Below are 24532 nucleotides of genomic sequence, written 5' to 3'. Positions count from 1 at the left end.
CTTCATGGTCTGCAGATCGGGCTTGCTATCACCTCGACCCTCACCCTAAATCGGGTTTGTGTTTGCAGACTTTTGTCCCAAAAGCACTGGCTGAGAGGCCCTCCAGGATGGGGCCTCTGGAGCCACAGCCCAGGACTCTCTCTGCCCTCCCAAAGGAAGCTCTGCCCTTCACGTTGCACAAACCCTCCAGATTGGCAGACACCTGCAAGGTCCCTGAGCCCACCCAAATTCGTTGACCGCTCAGGTACGAAATGTACAATCTGACACCTACCTCCAGGCAGACAACCAGGTCAAGGGCCCTGAGTCAGAAGATGGAAACTGACATGCCACTGGGATCTCAACAGAACCCTAGCTGAGGTTTGCCGGCATTTGTCCCCAGAGGCAGGTTCTGGAATACCTACATATGGTCCAAAGCTTCGTCCCTGAGCCAAAAAACAGAACACCTCCTGTCCCCAGAAGGCAACCTGGCTCTTGGAAGCTGCATCCAACCCTCAGGGGAGCAGAATCCTGCATGGCACCTGACCCCTGCAACATTCTAAGGTCTCCCTTGACACAAGACAGCATTGTGAGTCATCAGTATTAGGTTCCATGTCATCTCAGCCCCCTGGGCACTTGCCTCAGAGGCACCAGATCAAAACTAACTTATTCCTGGGCTGAAAGTATAAGCTGAGCTGGGCTTTCCAGACATCTATGCGGTGAGCTCTGCTACCATGTCTTTCCATACGGGGGACATTGGAGCCATCAAAATGATCTCCCCCTGTCCCGTAGAAGGAAACCTTGATGTTCAGACAGCTCACAAGCACCAGTCTAGAAAATTTCCATGGCCTCATGAGGCTAATCCTCCATTGCTTGGCCATCATAGACACAAACTACAGCGTGAGCGACCATACGACACTCGTCCTGACTCAGGTGCTGGAGATCTCCAGTCTGACGATGCACATTGCAACTGCCATGTGCTTGGCACTGAACTGAGCAGACGCTTGTACGTTCAGATTTCTATCCTCAGCCTCCTGCCCAGCAAGCTCTCCAGATTGGGAACTCTGGAAGCACAACACAGACTTCTCCCTGCCTTCTAGAAAGAAGAAGGGCCCTATGGGTCTGTCCTGAATCCCCATGTGAGGATAACCTGCATGGCACGAGATGGAACTCCAATATCCAGCCTCGCTGTGCACTAATGCTCTGTCTGACACAGCCTGAGCCCTGATCTCCCATCAGCCCTCCAGGTAGGAGGTACTATCCCTTGAAGGTGGGATGCGCCGTGGCCATACACTGTCATCTCTACCCAACCTGGGTGTTCAGGCATCTCTGCCCAGACCATAGCTCCAGTCCCAGCCTATGGGGGATCCTCACGTACAAAAATCACATCTCCTACCCCATGGAAGGAAAAGCTTGTTGTGGGGATGGGGGTCAAACCCTCAGAGTGGGAGTCAGGTGCATGGCACATGAGACCACTCCCAACCTGGAGGTCCACCCTTGGCACATACAGGCATCGTGACCATCAGCCTGAGTTGCAAATCCTCACCCTCGTATCTCCAGGCACATGGACCCAGAAGCAGACTCTAGAATTCCTGCTATGGCAGGAGCCCTGAGATGGAAAAGAGCTCTCTTCCCTTCATCCGGAAAGACACCAAAACCTTGGGAGCTGTGCCAAACCCCACAGAAGCAGAATCTCCCTTGTACGCATAAAGCCACCCCTCCATTCTGTGGCCAACCGAGACACACAAACATACAGAAAAGCATGCACTTCCGCCTCCGCATTGCCCAAATTTCAGATCTCGAGGCACTGACCTCATGGTCTGCAGATCAGGCCTGCCATCACCTCGCCCCTAACCCTACCCAGAGTTTGTGTTTCCAGACTTTGTCCCAAAAGCCCTGACTGACAGGCCCTCCAGGATGGGGCATATAGAGCCACAGTGCAGGACTCTGTCTGCCATCTCGAAGGATACTCTGGTCGTCATAGTTGCACAAAACTTCTAGACTGGGAGACACCAGCAAGGCCCCTGAGCCCACCGAATTTCATTGGGTGCTCTGGACAGAAATGCACAGTCTGACACATGCCAGACACCTACCTCCCGGCAGACACCAATGTCAATGGCCCTGAGTCAGAATATGGAACCTGACATGCCCCTAGGACCTCAAAGAACCCTAGCTTAGTCTTGCAGGCATCAGCCTCCAGAGGCCGGTTCTGGAATTCCTACAAATAATCCTATGCTTGTTTCCTGAGCCACAAAACAGAATACCTACTATCCCCAGAAGGCAACCTGGGTCTTGGGAGCTGCGTCCAACCCTCAGGGGAGGAGAATCCTGCATGGCGCCTGAGGTCTCCCTGGACACAAGCCTGTATTGTAACTCATCAGAATGACTATCCCAGTCAATTCAGCCCCTGGACCCTTGCCCCAGAACCACCAGATCAAAACGGCCTTGTTCCTGGGCTGGAAGGGTAAGCAGAGCTGGACTTTCCAGGCATCCATGCAGTGTCTTCTTCTATGACGTCTTTCCATACAGGGGACCCTGGTGCCATCCAAACAGACTACCCCTATCCAGCAGAAGGAAAGCCTGCTGTTCGCAGCAGCTCACATGTCCCAGCCTGGGAAGATCTCCAGGGGCTCATGAGGCCACCCCTCCATTCATTGGCCATCATGGACACAAACTCAAGCATCAGCGACCATCTGACATGTGCCCTGATTCAGGTGCTGGAGACCTCGAGTCAGACTCTGCACATAGCAAATTCCAGGTGCTCGGCACTGAACTGGACTGGTGGTTGTTCGTTCAGAATTGCGTCCTCACTCTCCTGAGCTGCAAGGCCTCCAGATTGTTCATTCGGGAGCCCCAAGGCAGTCTTCTGCCTGCCCTCCAGAAAGAAGAAGGGCCCTAGGGGTCTTTCCAAAACCCCCAAATGTGGATCAACCAGCACGGACCTCGACGGCACCTCAATATCCTAGGCTGCCCTGTGCACTAATGCTCTGATGGACACAGCCTCAGTCCGACCTCCCATCAGCCCCCAAGATAGCGGGCCCCATATCCTGAGGTGGGACCTGCTAAGGCCAGAGATTGTCAACTCTACTGGACCTGGGTATCCAAGCATCTGTGCCCAGAACACAGCTCAAATCATGGCCTATGGGGGAACCTCAAACTTAAAAGAGCACTACTCCTTCCCCATGACGAGAAAAGCTAGCTGTGGGGATGGGGGTCTAACACTCAGAGTGGGAGCCAGATGCATGCCCCATGAGAAAACGCCCAACCAGGATGGCTGCCCTGGCCACAAAGATGCATTGTGACTCTCAGCCTGATCCCGCTTCCAAACAACCCCCTGGATAGCTGGACTAAGAGTCCGCATATCGGGCCTGACATGCCCCTAGGCCCCAGTCCTTACCCTCAGTCGGGTTCTCCAGACGCCCTTACCCAGAAGCCGACTCTGGAATCCCTGCTATGGTGGGACCGCTAAGGCAGAAAAGAGCACTCTTCCCTTCCACCCGAAAGACACCAAACCCTTGGAAGGCAGGCAGAATCCTTACAGAGTTAGAAAATCCCATGGACCCATTAGGCTACCACTACATTCTGTGGCCAACCGAGACACACAACTCAGACAGAGAAGCAAGCACTCCCGCCTCAGCATCGCCCTCATTTAAGACAGAGTGGCACTGCCTCATGGTCTCCAGATCGGGCCTGCCATTACCTCGCCCCTAAATCTATCCCGAGTTTTGTTTTTTTTTTCCAGATTTTTTTCCACAAAGCCCTGGCTGACAGGCCATGCAGGATGGGGCCTCTGGAGCCAGAACGCAGGACTCTTCCTGCCCACCCGAAGGAAGATCTGCCCGTCACATTTGCACAAACCCTCCAAGTTGGGAGACACCTTCAATGCCCCTAAGCCCACCCCAAATTCGTTGGACGCCTTGGAAAAAAGGCGCATGCGGACACATGCCAGACACCTACATCCAGGCAGACACCCAGGTCAATGGCCCTGAGTCAGAAGATGGAACCTGACATGACCCTAGGACCTCTATGGAACCCTAGCTTAGGTTTGCAGGCATCTGCCTCCAGAGGCAAATTCTGGAATACCTACATATAGTCCAATACTTGATCCCTAAGCCACAAAAGAGAACACCTCCTGTCCCCAGAAGGCAACCTGGCTCTTGGGAGCTGCATCCAACCTTCAGGGGAGAAGAATCCTGCATAGCACCTGAGGCCCCACCACATTCTAAGATCTCCCTGGACACAAGCCAGCATTGTGACCCATCAGAATGAGGCTCCCTGTCACAACAGCAACCTGGGCACTTTGCCCAGAGCCACCAGGTCAATGCGGTCTTGATCCTGGCCTGGAATGCTAAGCGGACCTGGGTTTCCAGGCAACCATGCGGTGACTTCTGCTATGACGTCTCTCCGTATGTGTGACCCTGGTGCCATAAAAACATACTCCCCCTGTCCCGCAGAAGGAAAACTTGCTGTTCGGAGCGGCTCCCAAGCCCCAACCTGGGAAGACGTAAGTGGCCTAATGATACCCCCCTCCACTTGTAGGCCATCATGGACACAAACTCCAGCGTGGGCCCTGTGTCAGGTGCTGTAGATATCGAGTCAGACGCTGCACATTGGAAATGCCATGTGCTACGCACTGAACTGAACCAGGCTTGTGCTTTAGAATTCTATCCTCACCCTCTTGGCCCGCCAGACTTCCAGATTGTTCATTCGGGAGCCAAAACACAGTTCTCTGCCTCCCCTCCAGAAAGAATCAAGGCCCTAGGTGTCAGCACAGAATCCCCAGATGAGGATCACACTGCTGGATCCTCGAAGGCACCCCAATGTCCTAGGCCACCCTGTGCACTAATGCTCTGTCTTACACAGTCTGAGCCCCGACCTCCCTTCAGTCCCTCACATGGCGGGCCCCATATCCTGCAGGTGGGACGTGCCAAGGCAGAGATTCTCATCTCTATCCAACCTGTTTATACAGGCATCTGTGCACAGACCATACTCAAATTCCAGCCTATGGGCGAACATCAAGCATCAAAGAGTACTCCACCTTCCCCACGTAGGGAAAAGCTTGTTGTGAGGATGCGTATCCAGCTGCATGGCCCATGAGAGCATGCCCACCCAGGAGGGATGCCCTGGCCACAAACAGGCATTGGCACCCTCACCTGAGCCCACTTTCAAACCAACCCCCTCACTAGCTGGACCAGGAGATAACTTATCAGGCATGACACGACCCTAGACCCAAATCCAAATCCTCGACCAGGTTCTCCAGGCACCCGGACCCAGAAGTTGACTCTGCAATCCCTAATATGGGGGGAAAAGAGAGACAGAAAGCAGCATTCTTCCCTTCTCCCCCAAAGACACCAAACTGTGGGAGCTGGGCAGAATCCTCACAGAGGCAGAATCGCCCATGGCCCCATGAGTCTACCACTACATTCCGTGGCCAACAGAGACACACAACCCAGACAGAAAAGCCTGTGCTCCCGCCTCCCCATCACCCTCATTTCAAATCCTGCAGCACTGCCCTCACGGTCCTCAGATGGAACCTGCAATCACCTTGCCACTAGCCCTATACCGAGTTTGTGTTTTCAGACTTTTGTCCCCAAAGCCCTGGCTGACAGGCCCACCAGGATGTTGTCTCTGGAGCTACAGTGCAGGACTCTGCCTGCCCACCCGAAGGAAAGTCTGCTGGTCACATTTGCACAATCCCTCCAGATTGGGAGACTACTGCAATGCCCCTGAGACCACCACAAATTCATTGGTCAACTTTTAACAAAGGCACATTAAGACACATGCCAGACAACTATCTCCACGTAGACACCAGGTCAATGGCCCTGAGTCAGAAGATGGAACCTCACATACCACTAGGACCTCAACAGAACCCAAGCTTAGGTTTGCAGGCATCTGCCTCCAGAGGAAAACTCTGGAATCCCTACATATGGTTCAATACTTGATCCCTGAGCCATAAAACAACACCTCCTGTAAGCAGAAGGCAACATGGCTCTTGGGAGCTGCGTCCAACCCTCAGGGGAGGAGAATCCTGCATGCCACTGAAGCCCCCACCACATTCTAAGTTCTCCCTGGACACAAGCCAGCATTGTGACAAATCAGAATGAGGCTCCCTGTCAACTCAGCCCCCTGGAACTGAGCCACAGAGCCACCAGATCAAAATGGCCTTGTTCCTGGGCTGGCAGGCTAAGCGTGCTGGGATTTCCAGGCAGCCATGCGGTGATTTCTGCTATGACATCTTTCCATATGAAGGACCCTGGGGCCATCCCAACGGACTCCACCTATCCTGCAGAAGGAAAGCTTGCTGTTCAGAGCGGCTCACAAGTCCCAGCCTGGGAAGACTTCCATTGTCTCGTGAGGTCACCCCTCCATTCGTCAGCCATCATGGACACAAACACCGGAGTGAGCGACCACCTGACACAAAGTTCTCCTGACACGAGCCCTGACTCCGGTGCTGGAGATTTCGAGTTAGATGCTGCAGATTGGAAATGCCATGTGCTCGGCACTGAAATGAACCAGCGCTTGTGCATTCAGAATTCCTTCCTCACCTTCCTGGGTCGCAAGATGTCCAGATTGTTCATTCAGGAGACTGAAATCAGTCTCCTGCTTGCCCTCGAGAAAGAAGAAGGGCCCTAGGCATCTGCCCAGGATCCCCACGTGAGTGTCAACCTGCACAGACCTCGACGGCACTCCAATATCCTAGGCCACCCAATGGACTAGTGCTCTGTCTGACATAGCCTGAGCCCCAACCTCCCATTAGCCTGCCAGGTACCGGACATAATACCCTACAGTTGGGACCTGCCATGGCCAGAGACAGTCAACTCTACCCGACCTGGTTATTCATGCGTCTGTGCCCAGATCACAGCTCAAATAGTGGCCTATGGGGGAACCTCAAATATAAAGAGCACTCCTCCTTCCCCAACACCTGAAAAGCTAGCTGTGGGGATGGGGGTCTAACCCTCAGAGTAGGAGCCAGCTGCATGACCCATGAGACCACGCCACTCAGGAGGGCGGCCCTGGACACAAATAGGCATTTTGGCCCACAGGCTGAGCCCGCTTTTAAACCAGGCCCTTTGCTAGCTGGAAGAGGAGCCTGCATATCGGGCGTGATATGCCCCTAGGCCCAAATCCTCACCCTCGGTCGGATTCTCCAGACGCCCAGACCCAGAAGCCAACTCTGGATTCCCTACTATGGCGGGACCACTGAGACAGGAAACAGCACCTTCCCTTCCCCCTGAAAGACACTAAACCCTTTGAGCAGGGCAGAATCCTCACAGAGGCAGAATCTCCCATGGTCCCATGAGGCTACCTCTACATTCCATGGCTAAATGAGACACACAACCCAGACAGATAAGCATGCGTTCCTGCCTCCCCATCGCCCTCATTTCAGTTCTCGTGGCACTGCCCTCATGGTCCCCAGATCGGGCCTGCCATCACCTCGACCAGACCCTCTCCAGAGTTTGTGTTTGCAGACTTTTGTCCCCGAAGCCCTGGCTGACAGGCCCTCCAGGATGGGGCCTCTGGAGCCACAGAACAGGACTCTGCCTGCTCACAAGAAGGAAACTCTGCCTGTCACATTTGCACAAACACTCCAAATTGGGAGACACCTGCAATGCCCCTGAGCCCACCTCAAATTCGTTGGCTGCCTTGGAACAAAGGCACATTCAGACACGCCAGACACCTATCCCGAGGTCAATGGCCCTGAGTCAGAAGACGGACCCTGACAAAACCCTAGGACCTCAACAGAACCCTAGCTTAGGTCTGCAGGCATCTTCCTTCAGAGACAAACTCTGGAATACCTAAATATGATCCAACACTTGATCCCTGAGCCACAAACCAGAACACCTCCTTTCCCCAGAAGGCAATCTGGCTCTTGGGAGCTGCGTCCAACACTCAGGGGCAGAAAATCCTGCATGGCGCCTGAACCCCCGCTACATTCTTAGGTCTCCTAGGAGAGAAGCCAACATTGTGCCCCATCAGAATGAGTCTCTCTGTCACCTGGGTACCCTGGGCACTTTGACTCAGAGCCAGCAGATCGAAACAGCCTTGTTCCTGGGCTGGAAGTGTAAGCAGAGCTGGGCTTTCCAGGCATCCATGCGGTGACTTCTGCTACAATGGGGGACCCTTGTGCCATCCAAACGGACACCCCCGTCCTGCAGAAGGAAAGCTGGCTGTTCGGAGCAGCTCACAAGCTCCAGCCTGGGATGACCTCCATGGCCTCTGAGGAGACCCCTCCACTCGTTGGCCATCATGGACACAAACTCCAGCTTGAGCGAAAATCTGACTCGTGCTGTAACTCAGTTGCTGGAGATCTGGTGTCAGATGCTGCACAATGGAAATACCATGTTCTTGGCACTCAATAGAACAGGTGCTTGTGTGTACAGAATACTGTCCTCACCCTCCTGGCCCACCAGCCCTCCAGATTGTTATATCTGGAGCCACAATGCTGTCATCTGTCTGCTCTCCAGATTGAAGAAAGACCCTAGGGGTTGGTCTAGAATCCCCACGTGAGGATCAACCTGAATGGATTTTGACATCACCCAAATGTCCTAGTCCGCATTGTGCACTAATGCTCTGTCTGACACAGCCTGAGCCCAGACCTCCCATCAACCCCCCAGGTAGCAGATCCCATCGCCTGCAGGTGGGACATGACAAGGCCAGAGGCTGTCATCTCTACCTAACCTGAGTATTCAGGGGTCTGTGCCCAGACCATAGTTCAATTTCTGGCCTATGGGGGAACCTCAAGCATCAAAGAACACTCCTCCTTCCCTACGACGGGAAAAGCTTGCTGTGGGGATGGGAGACTAACCCTCAGAGTGCAAGCCAGCTGCATGGCCCATGAGACCACGCCTAACCAGGATATCTGCCCTGGCCACAGGCATTGTGACCCTCAGTTGATTCTGCTTTCAAAACAGCTCCCTCGCTAGCTGGACCAGGAGTCCGAATATCCGGTATGACATGCTTCTACGCCCAAATCTTCACCCTCGGTCGGGTTCTCTAGACGCCCGGACCCAGAAGCCGACTCTGGAATCCCTGCTATGGCGGTACCCCTGAGATGGAAAAAGCACTCTTCCCTTCCCACTGAAAGACAACAAGCCCAAGGGAGCCAGGCAGAATCCTCACAGTGGCAGAATCTGCGATGGCCCCATAATGCTACCGCTCCATTCCGTGGCCAACCAAGACACACAACCCAGACAGAAAAGCCTGCTCTCCAGCATCCCTGTCTCCCTCATTTCAGATCTCATTGAACTGCCCAAACGGTCTGTAGATCCGGCCTGCCATCACCTCGCCCCAAACCCTATCCCGAGTTTGTATTTGAAGACTTTTGTCCCCGAAGCCCTGGCCAACAGGCCTTCCAGGATGGGCCTCAGGAACCACAGAACAGGACTCTGCCTGCCCACCCAAAGGAAACTCTGCCCATCACATTTGCACAAACCCTCCAGATTGGAGGACACCTGACACCTGCAATGCCCCTGAGTCCACCCCAAATTCAGTGGCCGCCTTGGAAAAAATGCACAATCGGAGACATGCCAGACACCTACCTCCAGGCAGACACCCAGGTCAATGGCCCTGAGTCAATAGATGGAACCTGACATACCCTTAGGACCACAATGGAACCCTAGCTTAGGTTTGAAGGCATCTTCCTCCATAGGCAAATTCTGGGTTACCCACATATAAGCAACATATGATCCCTGAGCCACAAAACAGAACACGTCCTGTCCCCAGAAGTCAACCTGGCTCTTGGAAGCTGCATCCAGCCATCAGGGGAGGTGAATCCTGCATGGCGCCTTAACCCCCCCGCCACATTCTAAGGACTCCCTGGACACAAGCCAGCATTGTGACCCATATGAATGAGGCTCCCTGTCACCTCAGCCCCCCGGGGCACTTTGTCACAGAGCCAACAGATGCAAATGTCCTTGTTCCGGGGCTGGAAGGCTAAGAGGGGCTGACCTTTCAGGTATCCATGCGGTGACTTCTGCTATGATGTCTTTCCATATGGCGCACCCGGTGCCATCAAAACGGACTCCCCCTCTCCTGCAGAAGGAAAGCTTGCTGTTTGAAGCAGCTCACAAGCTCTACCAGGCTGGGAAGACCTCCATGGCCTCATGAGACCACTCCTCCACTCGTCGGCCATCATTTAAACAAATTCCAGCATTAGCGACCATCTGACACGTGCCCTGACTCAGCCGCTGGAGATCTGGAGTCAGACGCTGAACATGGAATTGCCATGTGCTTGGCACTGAACGGAACTGGCACTTGTGCATTCAGAATTCCGTCCTCACCGTCCTGGCCCCTGAGCCCTCCAGATATTTCATTCATGAGCCACAACGCAGTCTCCTGCCTGCCCTGCAGAAAGAAGAAGGGCCCTAGGGGTCTGCCCAGAATCCACACATGAGGATCAACCTGCCCAGACCTCGACAGCACCCCGTTGTCATAGGCTGCCCTGTGCACTAATGCTCTGTCTAAAGCAGACTGAGCCTGACCTCCCATCAGCCCCCCAGGTATAGGGCCTCATAACCTGCAGGTGGGATGTGCCAACCCAGAAACTCTCATCTCTACTCAACTGGGGTATTCAGTAATCTGTGCCCAACCATAGCTCAAACACACTCTATGAGCGAAACTCTAGCAGGTCAAAAGTCCCAGCTTGGGAAGACCTCCATGGCCTCATGAGGACACCCCTCCATTCGGCGGCCATCATGGACACAAACTCCAGTGTGAGCAACCATCTGACATGTGCCATGACTCAGGTGCTGGAGACCTCGAGTCAGACTCTGCACATTGGAAATGCCATGTGCTTGGCACTGAACATAACTGGCACTTCTGCGTTCAGAATTCCGTCCTTACCCTTTTGGCCAGCCAGTGCTCCAGATTGTTCATTCGGGAACCAAAATGCAGTCTTTTGCCTGCCCCTTGAAAGAAGGGCCCTAGGGGTCTTCCCACAATCCCCACATGAGGAACACCCTGCATGGACTCGACAGTACCCCAATATACTAGGATACACTGTGCACTAATGTTCAGTCCAACACAGCCTTTGCCCTGACCTCCCATCAGCCGCCCAGGTAACGGGCCCATATCCGGATGGTGGGAACTGCCATGGCCAGAGATTGTCATCTCTACCCAACCAGGATATCGAGGCATCTGTGCCCTGACCATAGCTCAAATCCCGGCCTATAAGGGTACCTCAAGCATAAAAAAGCACTCCTTATTCCTCAAGATGGGTAAAGCTGGCTGTGGGGATGGGGGTCTAACACTCAGAGTGGGAGCCAACAGCCTGACCCATGAGTCCATGCCTACCCAGTAGGGCCGCCGTGGCAACAAACAGGCATTGTGACCCTCAGCCTGAACACGATTTCAATCCAGCCCCCTCGCTAGATGGTCCCAGAGGCCGCATATCGGGCCTGACATTCTCTAAGGCCCCAGTGTTCACTCTTGGTCTTGTTCTCCAGGCGCACAGATACAGAAGTCGACTCTGGAATCCCTGTTATGGCGGGACCCCTGAGATGGAAAATAAACTCTTCTCTTCCCCCCCTAAGGACACCAAATCCTTGGGAACCGGGCAGAATACTCACAGAGGCAGAATCTCCCATGGCCCCATGAGGCTACCACTCCATTCGTGGCCAAACAAGACACACAACCCAGAGAGGAAAGCCTGCATTCCCGCCTCCCCATTGTCCTCATTTCAGATCCCACAGTACTGGCCTCATGGTAAGCAGATTGGGTTGCCATCACCTTGCCCAGAACCCTATCCTGAGTTTGTGTTTGCAGACTTTTGTCACCAAAGCCCTGGCCAACAGGTCCTCCAGGATGGGGCCTCTGGAGTGGAAGCACAGGAATCTGCCTACCCAACCGAAAGAAGCTCTGCCCGTCACATTCGCACAAACCCTCCAGATTAGGAGACAACAGTAATGTCCCTGAGCCCACTCCAAATTCGTTGGCTGCCTTGGAAAAAACGTGCATTTGGACACAGGCCAGACACCTACCTCCAGGCAGACACCAGGTCAATGGCCCTGAGTCAGAAGATGGAAACTGACATACCCCTAGGACCTCAACGGAATCCTAGCTTAGGTATGCAGGCATCTGTCCCCAGAGGCACTCTGGAATACCTACATATGGTCCTACAAGTGATCCCTGAGCCACGAAAGAGTACACCTCCTGTCCCCAGAAGGCAACCTGGCTCTTGGGAGCTGCGTCCACCTCTCAGGCGAGGAGAATCCTGCATGGAGACTGAGCCCCCTCCATATTCTATGGTCTCCCTGGGCACAAGCCAGCATTGTGACACATCAGGTTGAGGCTCTGTGTCAGCTCAGGGCCGTGGGCCCTTTGCCCCAGAGCCACCATATTGAAACGGCCTTGTTCCTGTGCTAGAAGGGTAAGCGGAGCTGAGCTGTCCAGGCATCCATGTGGTGAATTCTGCTATGACTTCTTTCCATATGGGGGACCTGGTGCCATCAAAATGGACTCCCCCTATCCTGCAGAAGGAAAGCTTGCTGTTCAGAGAAGCTCAAAAGCCCCAGCCTGGGAAGACCTCCATGGCCTCATGAGGCCACCCCTCCATTCGTCGGCCATCATTGATACAAACTCCAGCATGAGCAACCATCAGAGAAGTGCCCTGACTCAGGTGTTGGAGATCTGAAGTCAGATGCTGCACATTAGAAATGCTATGTGCATGGCACTGAACTGAACCAGCACTTGTGCATTCAGAATTCCGTCCTCACCCTCCTGGCCCGCAAGCCCTCCAGATTGTTCATTCAGGAGCCACAGAGCAGTCTTCTTCCTGCCTTGTAGAAAACAGAAGGGCCCTAGGTGTATGCCCGGAATCCCCATGTGAGATTCAACTTGCACGGACCTCATGGCACCCCAATGTCCTAGGTCACCCTGTACACTAATGCTCTGTCTGACACAGCCTGAGCCCCAACCAACATCAGCCCACCAGGTAGAGGGCCACATATCCTGTAGGTGGGAGGTGCCATGGCCAGAGACTGTCATCTCTACCCAATTTGGGTATTCAGGTATCTGTGCCCAGACCATAGAACAAGTCCCGACCTATGGTGGAACCTCAAGCGTAAAAGAGCACTCCTCATTCCCACGACTGGAAACGCTTGCTGTGGGGATGGTGGTCTAAACCTCATATGGGAGCCAGCTGCATGTCCCATGAGACCACTCCCACCCAGGAAGGCCACCCTAGCCACAAACAGGCGTTGTGTCCCTCAGTTGGAGCCTGCTTTCAAACCAGCCACCACGGGAGCTGGACCAGGAGCCTGCATATCAAGCCTGACATATCCCTAGGCCCAAATCCTCACCCTTGCTCGGGTTCTCCAGGAGCCCAGACTCAGAAGCTGACTCTTGAATCCCTGCTATGGCAGGACTCCTGAGACGGAAAACAGCACTCTTCCCTTCCCCCTGAAAGAAACCAAACCCTTGGGAACTGGCAGAATCCACACAGAGGCAAAATCTCCCATGGCCCCATGAGGCTACTGCTCCTTTCCGTGACCAACCGAGATACACAACCCAGACAGAAAAACCTTGCTCGTGCCCCGTCGCCCTCATTTAAGATCACGCGGCACTGCCCTCAGGGTTGGCAGATCGGGGCTGCCATCACCTGACCCCGAACCCTATCCTGAGTTTGTCTTTACAGACTTTTGTCCCCAAAGCTCTGGCCAACAGGTCTTCCAGGATGGGCCCTCTGGAGCCACAGCACAGCACTCTGCCTGCCAACCTGAAGGAAAATCTGTCCGTCAAATTTGCACAAACTCTCCAGATTGGGAGACACCTATAATGTCCCTGAGCACCCCCACCCATATTCATTGCCCGACATGGAAAAAATGTGCATTTGGACACATGCCAGACACCTACCCCCAGGTAGATATCCACGTCAAGTCCTGAGTCAGAAGATTGAACCTGAAATACCCCTAGGACCTCAATGGAAACCTGGTTGAGGTTTGTAGGCATCTGTGTACAGATGCAAATTCAGAAATACCAACATATGGTCCAACACTTGATCCCTGAGCCACAAAACAGAACACCTGCTGTCCCCAGAAGGCAACCTTTCTCTAGGGAGCTGCGTCCAACCCTCAGGGGAGGAGAATCCTGCAAAGCGCCTGAGCGCCCCCACATTCTAAGGTCTCCCTGGACACAACCCAGCATTGTGAACCATCAGAATGAGGCTCTCTGTCACGTCAGGCCCCTGGAAACTTTACCCCAGAGCCACCAGATCGAAAAGGCCTTGTTCCTGAGCTGGAAGATTAAGCAGATCTGGGCTTTCCAGGCATCTATGTGGTGAATTCTGCTATGACATCTCTCCTCCCAGGGTAGGTGCCATCAAAACGAGGAAAGAGGGGGGGTCTCCAAACATTATTTCAAATGGAATCACCTTGCTTAAATAGGGTGTACATCGTGCCCTGAGGAGGGTGAAATGAAGGAGATCCACCCATCCACCGCTAGACTCCAGAATTAGTTTGTCAAGGTCTCTTTAAGAGTCTGGTTCATTCCCTCTACTTGCCCGAAACTCTGGGACCGATAGGCACACTGTAGTTTCCAACTAGTGCCCAAGGCCTTGGCCAATGTCTGTGAGACTGAACTCACAAATGCAGGGCCATTGTCTTACCCAATTGCGAGAGGCAGCCCAAACCTAGGAATTATTTCCTCTAGTAGCTTTTTGGCTACCCCTCCTGCCGTCTCATGTTTGGCGGGAAAAGCCTCTACCCAGCGTGAAAAGGAATCTACAAAAACTAACATGTACTTGTGCCCATATTTTCCAGGTTTCATTTCTGTAAAATCTATTTCCCAATAAATTCCTGGCTCCTTACCTCTTTTTCTTTTCCCTCTTCCCGTTTTAGTTCTTCCCACATTAACTGCCTGGCATTGTACACATCTATCAACTACATCCTGAACCATATGCCCTAATTTAGAAACCTGGAACTTCTTGCCTATAAGCTCTTTGAGTTTGCATATCCCCAAATGAGTACCCTGATGTATCTGGTCTACTAACTTTTTGCCTAGTCTTCGAGGAAGAATTATTTTTCCTGCTTCAGTCTTAGTCCAGTCCCCTTCATAGTCCAATTTAACCTACTTTTGTAAATACTTTAAATCTTTACTGAATAGTTCAGTTTTTCTGAACTGAGCTGGCGCTGGGAGTGTAACCTGTTCTTGCACTGTTTCTCGGGTTGCTTGCTTAGCGGCTTGATTGACTTCCTTTTGAAATCAGATCAGTCCCCTTTTGGTGTCCCAGGCAATGCATAACGGCCACCTCTTTTGGGTCCCAAATAGCCTGGAGGAGAGCCAATATTTCTCCTCTGTTTTTAATTCCTTTTCCTTGTGCTGTTAATAGGCCCCCTTCTTTATAAATAGCCCAATGTATAAGGGGAGTAGCAAAGGCATACCTGCTGTCCATATAGATGTTGGCGGTTTTACCTTTGGACATCAGCCATGCCTTAGTGAGTGCAATCAGTTCCACTTTTTTGCCGAAGTTCCATGTTGCAGGGCTGCTGTCCAGAGTTTCTGCTCAGGAGAAACTACCATGGCCCCCGCATACCTCTTTCCATTGACCATGAAGCTACTCCCATCTGTGAACAGAGTCATCTAGGCACCGGGAGGGGAGTGTCTCTGAGATCTGGCCTTATTCCTCCAACTTGGGTTAGGAACTCCCCCCAGTCCTTTCTTGTGGAAGTCTTGTCCAGGTGAGTTGGCCTTGGATTCCTTCCTGTGGGTTGGACCATTCAACAGCAAAAAGGGGTTGAGATTCTCTTGCTAAAAGTATGCAGAAAAATGCACCTTGAGACCTAAGATGATATACACAGTTCTTTTGGGACCCAGGAGGGAGCGTAGTGTATAGGGGTTTGGCAGCATCGGGTGGATACCTACAACCCGTTTATTAACTTCCCATAAGTCCTGAACGCATTCGTACTCCCCAATCTCGGCCTTTTTGATGGGCAGCAAAGGTGTATTCCATGGAGATTTGCAAGAACTAGGATCGCGTCTCCTCAGAGGTGGTTAATATGTTTTCTGATCCCTTCTTTTGCCTCCCAGGGAAGGGGGTGCTGCCAAACATGAACAGCTGTAGCCATCGCCTTTAATTGTACCACCACTAGAGGTTGTCCCCTGGCCAAGCCAGAAGGCTTCCCTTCTGCCCAGACCTTGGGAATCTCGACCTTTAGGATTTGGAGAAGGCTCCCTGCCTTTGTCTCCTCTGGTTTTGAGACTGGCTCCTAAAGGAGGTATTCATCTACTGCTGCCATAAGCACCTGTACAGTGGGTTGTCTCAAGGTTACAGGCATGACTCCTTCTGAGAACTGAATGCCAGCTTGTAACTTGTGGAGGAGATCTCTTCCCATCAAGTTATATGGGGCATTATGGAGGACCAAAATTGATGTTTTGCTAATCCCAAGGCCAAATTTTTTTAAATATTTTTTTAAAAATTTATTTATTTTCAGCGTAACAGTATTCATTGTTTTTGCACCACACACAGTGCTCCATGCAGTACGTGCCCTCCCAATTACCCACCACCTGGTTCTTCAACCTCCCACCACCCCCCGCCCCTTCAAAACCCTCCTGTTGTTTTTCAGAGTCCATAGTCTCTCATGGTTCATCTCCCCTTCCAGTTTCCCTCAACTCCCTTCTCCTCTCCATCTCCCGATGTCGTTCATGTTCTTTGTTATGCTCCACAAATAAGTGAGACCATATGATACTTGACTCTCTCTGCTTGACTTATTTCGCTCAGCATAATCTCTTCCAGTCCCGTCCATGTTGCTACAAAAGTTGGGTATTCATTCCTTCTGATGGAGGCATAATACTCCATCGTGTATATGTACCACATCTTCCTTATCCATTTGTCTGTTGAAGGGCATCTTGGTTCTTTCCACAGTTTGGCGAACATGGCCATTGCTGCAATAAACATTGGGGTACAGATGGCTCTTCTTTTAACTCCATCTGTATCTTTGGGGTAAATACCCAGCAGTGCAATTGAAGGGTCATAGGGAAGCTCTATTTTTAATTTCTTGAGAAATCTCCACACTGTTCTCCAAAGTGGCTGCACCAACTTGCATTCCCACCAACAGTGTAAGAGGGTTCCCCTTTCTCCACATCCTCTCCAACACACGTTGTTTCCTGTCTTGCTAATTTTGGCCATTCTAACTGGTGTGAGGTGGCATCTCAATGTGGTTTTAATTTGAATCTCCCTAATGGAGAGTGATGATGGATATTTTTTCTTCTGTCTGATAGCCATTTTCATGTCTTCATTGGATAAGTGTCTGTTTATATCTTCTGCCCATTTTTTAATATGATAATCTGTTTTGTGTGTGTTGAGTTTGAGGAATTCTTTATAGATCCTGGATATCAACCTTTTGTCTGTACTGTCATTTGCAAATATCTTCTCCCATTCCGTGGGTTGCCTTTATGTTTTGTTGACTCTTTCCTTTGCTGTGCAGAAGCTTTTGATCTTGATGAAGTCCCAAAAGTTCATTTTCACTTTTGTTTCCTTGGCATTTGGAGACATATCTTGAAAGAAGTTGCTGTGGCTGATATCGAAGAGGTTACTGCCTATGTTCTCCTCTAGGATTCTGATGGATTCCTGTCTCACGTTGAGGTCTTTTATCCATTTCGAATTTATCTTTGTGTACGGTGTAAGAGAATGGCCAAGTTTCATTCTTCTACATATCGCTGTCCAGTTTTCCTAGCACCGTTTATTGAAGAGACTGTCTTTTTTTTCATTGTATATTTTTCCCTGTTTTGTCGAAGATTATTTCACCATAGAGTTGAGGGACCATATCTGGGCTCTCCACTCTGTTCCACTGGTCTATGTGTCTGTTTTTATGCCAGTACCATGCTGTCTCGGTGATCACAGATTTGTAGTAAAGCTTGAAATTGGGTAACGTGATGCCACCAGTTTTGTTTTTGTTTTTCAACATTTCTTTAGCAATTCGGGGTCTCTTCTGATTCCATACAAATTTTAGGATTATTTCCTCCATCTCTTTGAAAAATATCGGTGGAATTTTGATCGGAATGGCATTAAAAGTATAGATTACTCTAGGCAGTATAGACATTTTAACAATGTTTATTCTTCCAATCCAAGATCATGGAACGGTCTTCCATCTTTCTGTGTCTTCTTCAATTTCTTTCATGAGTGTTCTGCTGTTCCTCAGGTCCTTTACCTCTTTGGTTAGGTTTATTCCCAGGTATCTTATGTTTCTTAGTGCTATAATAAATAGAGTCGATTCTCTAATTTCCCTTTCTGTATTTTCATTGTTAGTGTATAAGAAAGCCACTGATTTCTGTTCATTGACTTTGTATCCTGCCACGTTACTGAATTTCTGTATGAGTTCTAGTAGTTTGGGGGTGGTGTCTTTGGGGTTTTCCATATAAAGAATCATGTCATCTGCGAAGAGAGAGAGTTTGACTTCTTCCTTGCCAATTTGGATACATTTTATTTCTCTTTGTTTTCTGATTGCCATTGCTAGGACTTCTAATACTATGTTGAACAAGAGTGGTGAGAGTGGGCATCCTTGGCATGTTCCTGATCTCAACAGGAAGGCTACAAGCTTTTTTGACATTGAGGATGATATTTGCTGTGGGTCTTTCATAGATAGATTTTATGAAGTTCAGGAATGTTCCCTCTATCCCTATGCTTTGAAGTGTTTTAATCAGGAACGGATGCTCGATTTTGTCAAATGGTTTTTCTGCATCAATTGAGAGGACCATGTGGTTCTTCTCTCTTCTCTTTTTGATTTGTTCTATCACATTGATTGATTTGCGAATGTTGAACCAACCTTACAAAGGCAGTCCTAAGGGGGAAATACATAGCCATCCAAGTCTCCCTCAAAAAAATTGAAAAATCCAGAATACATCATCTATCTCTACACCTAAAGAACTGGAGAATCAACAACAAATCAAACCAACTCCACATGCAAGAAGGGAAATAATCAAGATTAGAGCAGAGATCAATGAGGTAGAAACCAGAGATACAGTAGAACGTATCAATGAAACTAGAAGCTGGTTTTTTGAAAGAATCAATAAGATCGATAAACCATTGGCCACACTAATCCAAAAGAAAAGAGAGAAAGACAAAATTAATAAAATTATGAATGAAAAAGGAGAAATCACAACGAACACCAAGGAAATAGAAACAATCATCAGAAATTTTTACCAACAGTTATATGCCAATAAGCTAAGCAACCTAGATGAAATGGATGCATTCCTGGAAAACTATAAACTTCCAAAATTGAACCAGGAAGAAATTGGCAACCTGAATACTGATATCTAGTAATGAGATTGAAGCAGCGATCAAAAACCTCCCAAAAAAACAAGAGCCCAGGACCTGACGGATTTCCTGGGGAAATCTACCAAACTTTCCAAGAAGAAATAACACCAATTCTCCTGAAGCTGTTCCAAAAAATTGAAGTGGAAGGAAAACTTTCAAACTCTTTTTATGAAGCCTGCATTACTCTGATCCCCAAACCACGCAAAAACCTTACCCAAAAGGAGAATTTCAGACCAATATCACTGATGAATATGGATGCTAAGATTCTCAACAAGATCCTAGAAAATAGGATCCAGCAGCACACTAAAAAGGTTATCCACCATGACCAGGTGGGATTCATCCCTGTGTTACAAGTTTGGTTCAACAATCTCAAGGCCAAATTTAAAGTCCTTTTGTTGTCCATTTATGTCTCTCAGTGCCATTTGCTCCTTGTACCCAAACTTCCTCTCCAGGTAGTTTTCCAATAGGTTTAAATAATGATGAAAATTGGGCTCTCTTGTCCACAAAAAAATCAATTAATTTCCCCTCCTCTTCAATTTTTACTCTGGTGACCAGCATTGCCATCTTCCTTTTGGGGCACGCCCTGGCCCAGTGTCCTTTTTCCTTACAGTAAGCACACTGATCTGAATCTAAGTCTTTCCACCTGCCTTCTCTGTGCTTAGGCTTTTCATTCCATATACTATCCCCTACCAATCTCATGTAATGCCAAAACCTTAACCAGCTATTTGTCTGTTTTTCATCCTCTTATGAATCCTTGTTTTTAAACAATTTTTCTGCTATTCCCACTAACTCAATCCAGATTCTTCCCTTCAAATCCTTCAATTTATTGAAGTTTCTTCCATAATCCGGGGATGACTGACTGGCAAAACCTAGATTCACTACCCCCTGATTTTTGGGTGACTCAGTGTCAATTGGGCTATACATTTTATAGCCCAATAAGCCTTTCTAGGAAAGCTCCTGGAGAGTCATTCTTACTTTGAGTCACTGTACTAATTCTGGTTTAGTGTGATTACAACTTTTACTTCTGGAAATTCAATTCCAGGATTTCAGCATATCAAGGAACAGTATTTGTTGTGAAAGTCTCCCATATGAATTTCCTTTAAGGCGGAATTCATCTTATAAGAGAATTAAAACAAATACAAATGACAAAAAACTCAGAATAGAAATGGTTAAATATCAAACAATGACCCTTATCAAAACATTAAAACTTAAAAACAAAAGAAAAACATTAAAACTTTAGAAAATGTATAGAAACTCTGGAGTAGTTACAGAATTTACCCAAATATAACCCAAGGTTTATCATGGATTTAACAGTACTTCCTGAGTAACTTAGCATATCAGGAAAAAGCCTTATGAGTCAAAGAGATCTCATTTACAATTCTGGGTGGGTAAAGAAAACCATTTGCATTTTCTTAGAAACATCTCAATCTCTAGTGAAAACTAAATATTAACCAATTGTGAACTGTTGCAATAGCAGTTAAGCACAAACCATGTTTACCAACAGTTTTCAAAAGCACAAACGTAGTTCCAGCAACCAGCTCCGGAGCACATCATCCCATTTATCATCCAAGCAAAACTTCAAAGCTTCAGGTTACCAAAGGCTCTGAAAGCTACTTTAACCATTACCCATTAAAACCCTGAGACAGACAATTAACTGTCAGTTCAGTCATTCTTTGCTAACAGATTTCATCTTCTACCTGGGCCCATTCCACATCAGACGCCATGCTTTCCCACCAGCAAGGTGGAGGGGCTAGGCAGTCCACGTAGGGCCAGAGAAGGCAAGTAAATCCCTGAAACAAAGGCAGTTTCAGCAGCTGCTTGGGAAAATGTTTTTAAGGTCTCTGTCCTGACTTAGACTAAACTCAGTTGGCTCCATTTATAGCCCTTAACACATGAAATAAGTTAGGAAGAAGCCCCACATCTATTTTGAGGAACAGAGAGACGAAAGTCAGAGTCTCCTTACTCTATGCCTGTCCCATTCCCCCAAACACAACAAACAATACAGCAGATAACAAAAAGACAAGACAAAGACAACTGCAGGCCCAGCGGTCCTGCCACTGGTGGGGATTTTCTAGGGTGACTCAAAGCTCCTGACCGCCTAGGGGGACTGGAACCCCCGATGACCGCCTAGGGGGACATGAATCCCCTGACTGCCTAGGGGGACTCAAACACTCTGGTGACCGCCTAGGGGAACTCGAACCCTCTTGTGACTGTCCAGGGGGACTCGAACCCTCTAAACATCTAGGGGACTCGAACCCCATGTCGATCTACCAGCAGAAGGATGGGGTGTCCCTGCATCCACTCCAGCCCTGGGGAGCATGGCTGCATCTATCTTGCCTCAGTGGGCCATACCCTGGAGCTTCAACCAGACAGACGGACAAGATTCAAACACCTCCGGAGGCTTTTTCCATAAATTCTGATGCTGGCTCAGTTCTGGTTGTTTGATCCTGGGTGAGCCCCCAATATTAAGGTCCATGAAAGAGGAACGAGACTGACACAAAGTGAAGATCAAGCAAAGATTTATTTCACGCCAAGCATCGAAAATCAAACTGATGGTTCAGGGCCATTTCTTATGTAGAGGGGATGACGATGAGGATGCCGCTCCTGATGACAAAGAGGCAAGGATGATGAGGACGACAACCTGTTGAACAGACACTGCTCTCTATGAAGCCACTCCAACAGGGTCGCTCCCCAGACGAGGCCATTGTGAGTGAGGCCGCTCGGGATAAGGCCGCTCCAGACCAGGCCACTCCCCAGATGAGGCTGCTCTTGACGAGGACACACGCTGTACGATGGCCACAAACGATGATGAAGAGGCCACTCCGGACAAGGCTGCACTCTGATGCAGCTTTGGGGCACTCTGATGGCCCCTCAGGGCAGCAAGGCCAGTCATGGCGGGGCTGTGTCGAGGCAGGTCGTGGGTGGTGCTGCTGCTTGGGGAGGCGAGGCCGCTCATGGTGGTGCTGCTACTTGGGGCGGTGCTGCTCCCAGCAATGCTGTTCCCGATGCTCCCAATGCTCCTGATGATCCTGAAGCTCTGATGCTCCCAACAACCCTGACACTATCACTCCTATGAATATCCTAATGGATCCCAATGGCTACTCTAACAGCTACTCTAACTTCTCCTACTACTCTAATGGCTATTCTAACTGCTCCTCTGTCTCTAAAAGCTATTCTAACTACTTCTACTTCTCTAACGGCTATTCTAACTCCTGCTACTGCTTCCCCCCCCCCCCGCGCCAGCCTCACAGACTAACCTTTATAGAGGTGATGGAGCCCAGCCCACACACAGGTGGCCAATGAGATTTCAATGCATCACAGTTAATATATGCGCACATCACTGATTGGATATGGGAACCTGGCCTGGCCCGCCCCGATATCCAGGTTTTACAAGTAAGTTCTTCTGGCTAACCAGGCCCCTACATTAGTACCTACATATGTTCCAATGCTAGGTCCCTGATCCAAAAATCAGAGCACCTCCTATCCCCAGAAGACAAGCTGGCTCTTGGAAGCTGTGTCCAATCCTCAGGTGAGGGGAATCCTGCATGGCGCCTGAGCTCCAGCCACATTCTAAGGTCTCCCGGGACACAAGCCAGCATGGTGACCCATCAACATGAATCTCCCTGTCAAATCATCCCCTGGGCACTTGTCCCAGAGTCACCAGATCAAAACTGCCTTGTTCCTGGGCTGAAAGGATAAGCAGAGCTGGGCTTCTATGACATCTATTCAGTGAGGTCTGCTACAATGTCTTTCCATATGGGGGACCATAGAGCCATCCAAATGAACTCCCCCTATCCTGCAGAAGGAAAGCTTGCTGTTTGGAGCAGCTCACAAGCTCCAGCCTGGGCACACCTTCATAGCCTCATGAGGTCACCCTTGCATTCATCTGGCATCATAGACACAAACTGCAGCATGAGCGAATATCCAAAACTCGCCCTGACTCAGGTGCTGGAGAATCTCGAGTCAGAGGCTGCATATTGGAAATGTGTGCTCGGCACTGAACTGAACCGGTGCTTCTGCTTTCAGATTTCCATCCTCACCCGTCTGGCCTGCAAGCATTCCAGATTGGTAATTCTAGAGCCACAAAACAGCAATCTGCCTGCCCTCCCGAAAGAAGGGCCCTATGGGTCTGCCCAGAATCCCCATGTGAGTATCAAACTGCACGGGCATTGATGGAACCCCAATATCCAGGATGCACTGTGCACTAATGCTCTGTATGACACAGACTGAGACCCGACCTCCAGTCAGCCCCCAAGGTAGCGGGTTCCATCTCCTGCAGATGGGACCAGCCATTGCCGTAGGCTGTCATGTCTACATAACCTGGGTATTCAGGTGTCAGTGCCCAGACCTTAACACAAATCCCGGACTAATGGGTAATCCTCAAGCAATAAACAGCACTCCTCCTTCCCCATGGCCAGAAAAGCTTGCTGTGGGGATACGGGTCATATCCTTAGAATGGGAGACAGCTGCATGTCCAATGAGACCACGCCCAACCAGCAGGTCCTCCCTAGGCACAAACAGGCATTCTGACCAACATCCTGAGCCTACTTTCAAACAAGTCCCCTCTCTAGCTGGACCAGGAGCCTGAATATCGGCCTCCCATGCCTCTAGTCCCAAATCCTCACCCTCAGTTGGGTTCTCCAGTTGCCTGAACCCAGATGCCAACTATGGAATCCCTGCTATGGCAGGAACACTGAGACGGAAAACAGCTCTCTTCCCTTCAACCAGAAAGACACCAAAACCTTGGGAGCCATGCAAATTCCGCACAGAGCCAGAATCTCCCACGGCCTCCTGAGGCCACCCCTCCATTCGTCGGCCATCATGGACACAAACACCAGCATGAGCGACCATCTGACACTTGCCCTGGCTCAGGTGTTGGAGATCTCGATTCAGACACTGCATATTGGACCTGCCATGTGCTCAGCACTGAACTGAACCGACACTGGTGCATTCACAATTCCGTCATCAACCTCCTGGCCTGCATGCCTGCCAGATAGGGAATTCTGGAGCAACAACACAGACTTCGACTTACCTTCCAAAATGAAGAAGGGCTCATTGTGTCTGACTAGAATTCCCACGTGAGGATCAACCTTTACAGCCCTCAACGGCACACCAATATCCTCGTCTGTGCTGTGCAATGATGCTCTATCAGACTCTGCCTGAGTCACGACCTCCAGTCAGCCCCACAGGTAGCAGACCCCATATACAGAATGTGGGAAAGGCCATGGCCAGAGGCTTTCATCTCTACACTTTCTGGGTGTTCAGGCATCTGTGCCCAGACCTTAACTCAAATTCCAGCCTACAGCG

Source organism: Meles meles, chromosome Y (assembly GCF_922984935.1).
Source record: "Meles meles chromosome Y, mMelMel3.1 paternal haplotype, whole genome shotgun sequence".
NCBI classification, from domain to species: domain Eukaryota; kingdom Metazoa; phylum Chordata; class Mammalia; order Carnivora; family Mustelidae; genus Meles; species Meles meles.
This window is presented reverse-complemented; position numbering follows the sequence as displayed.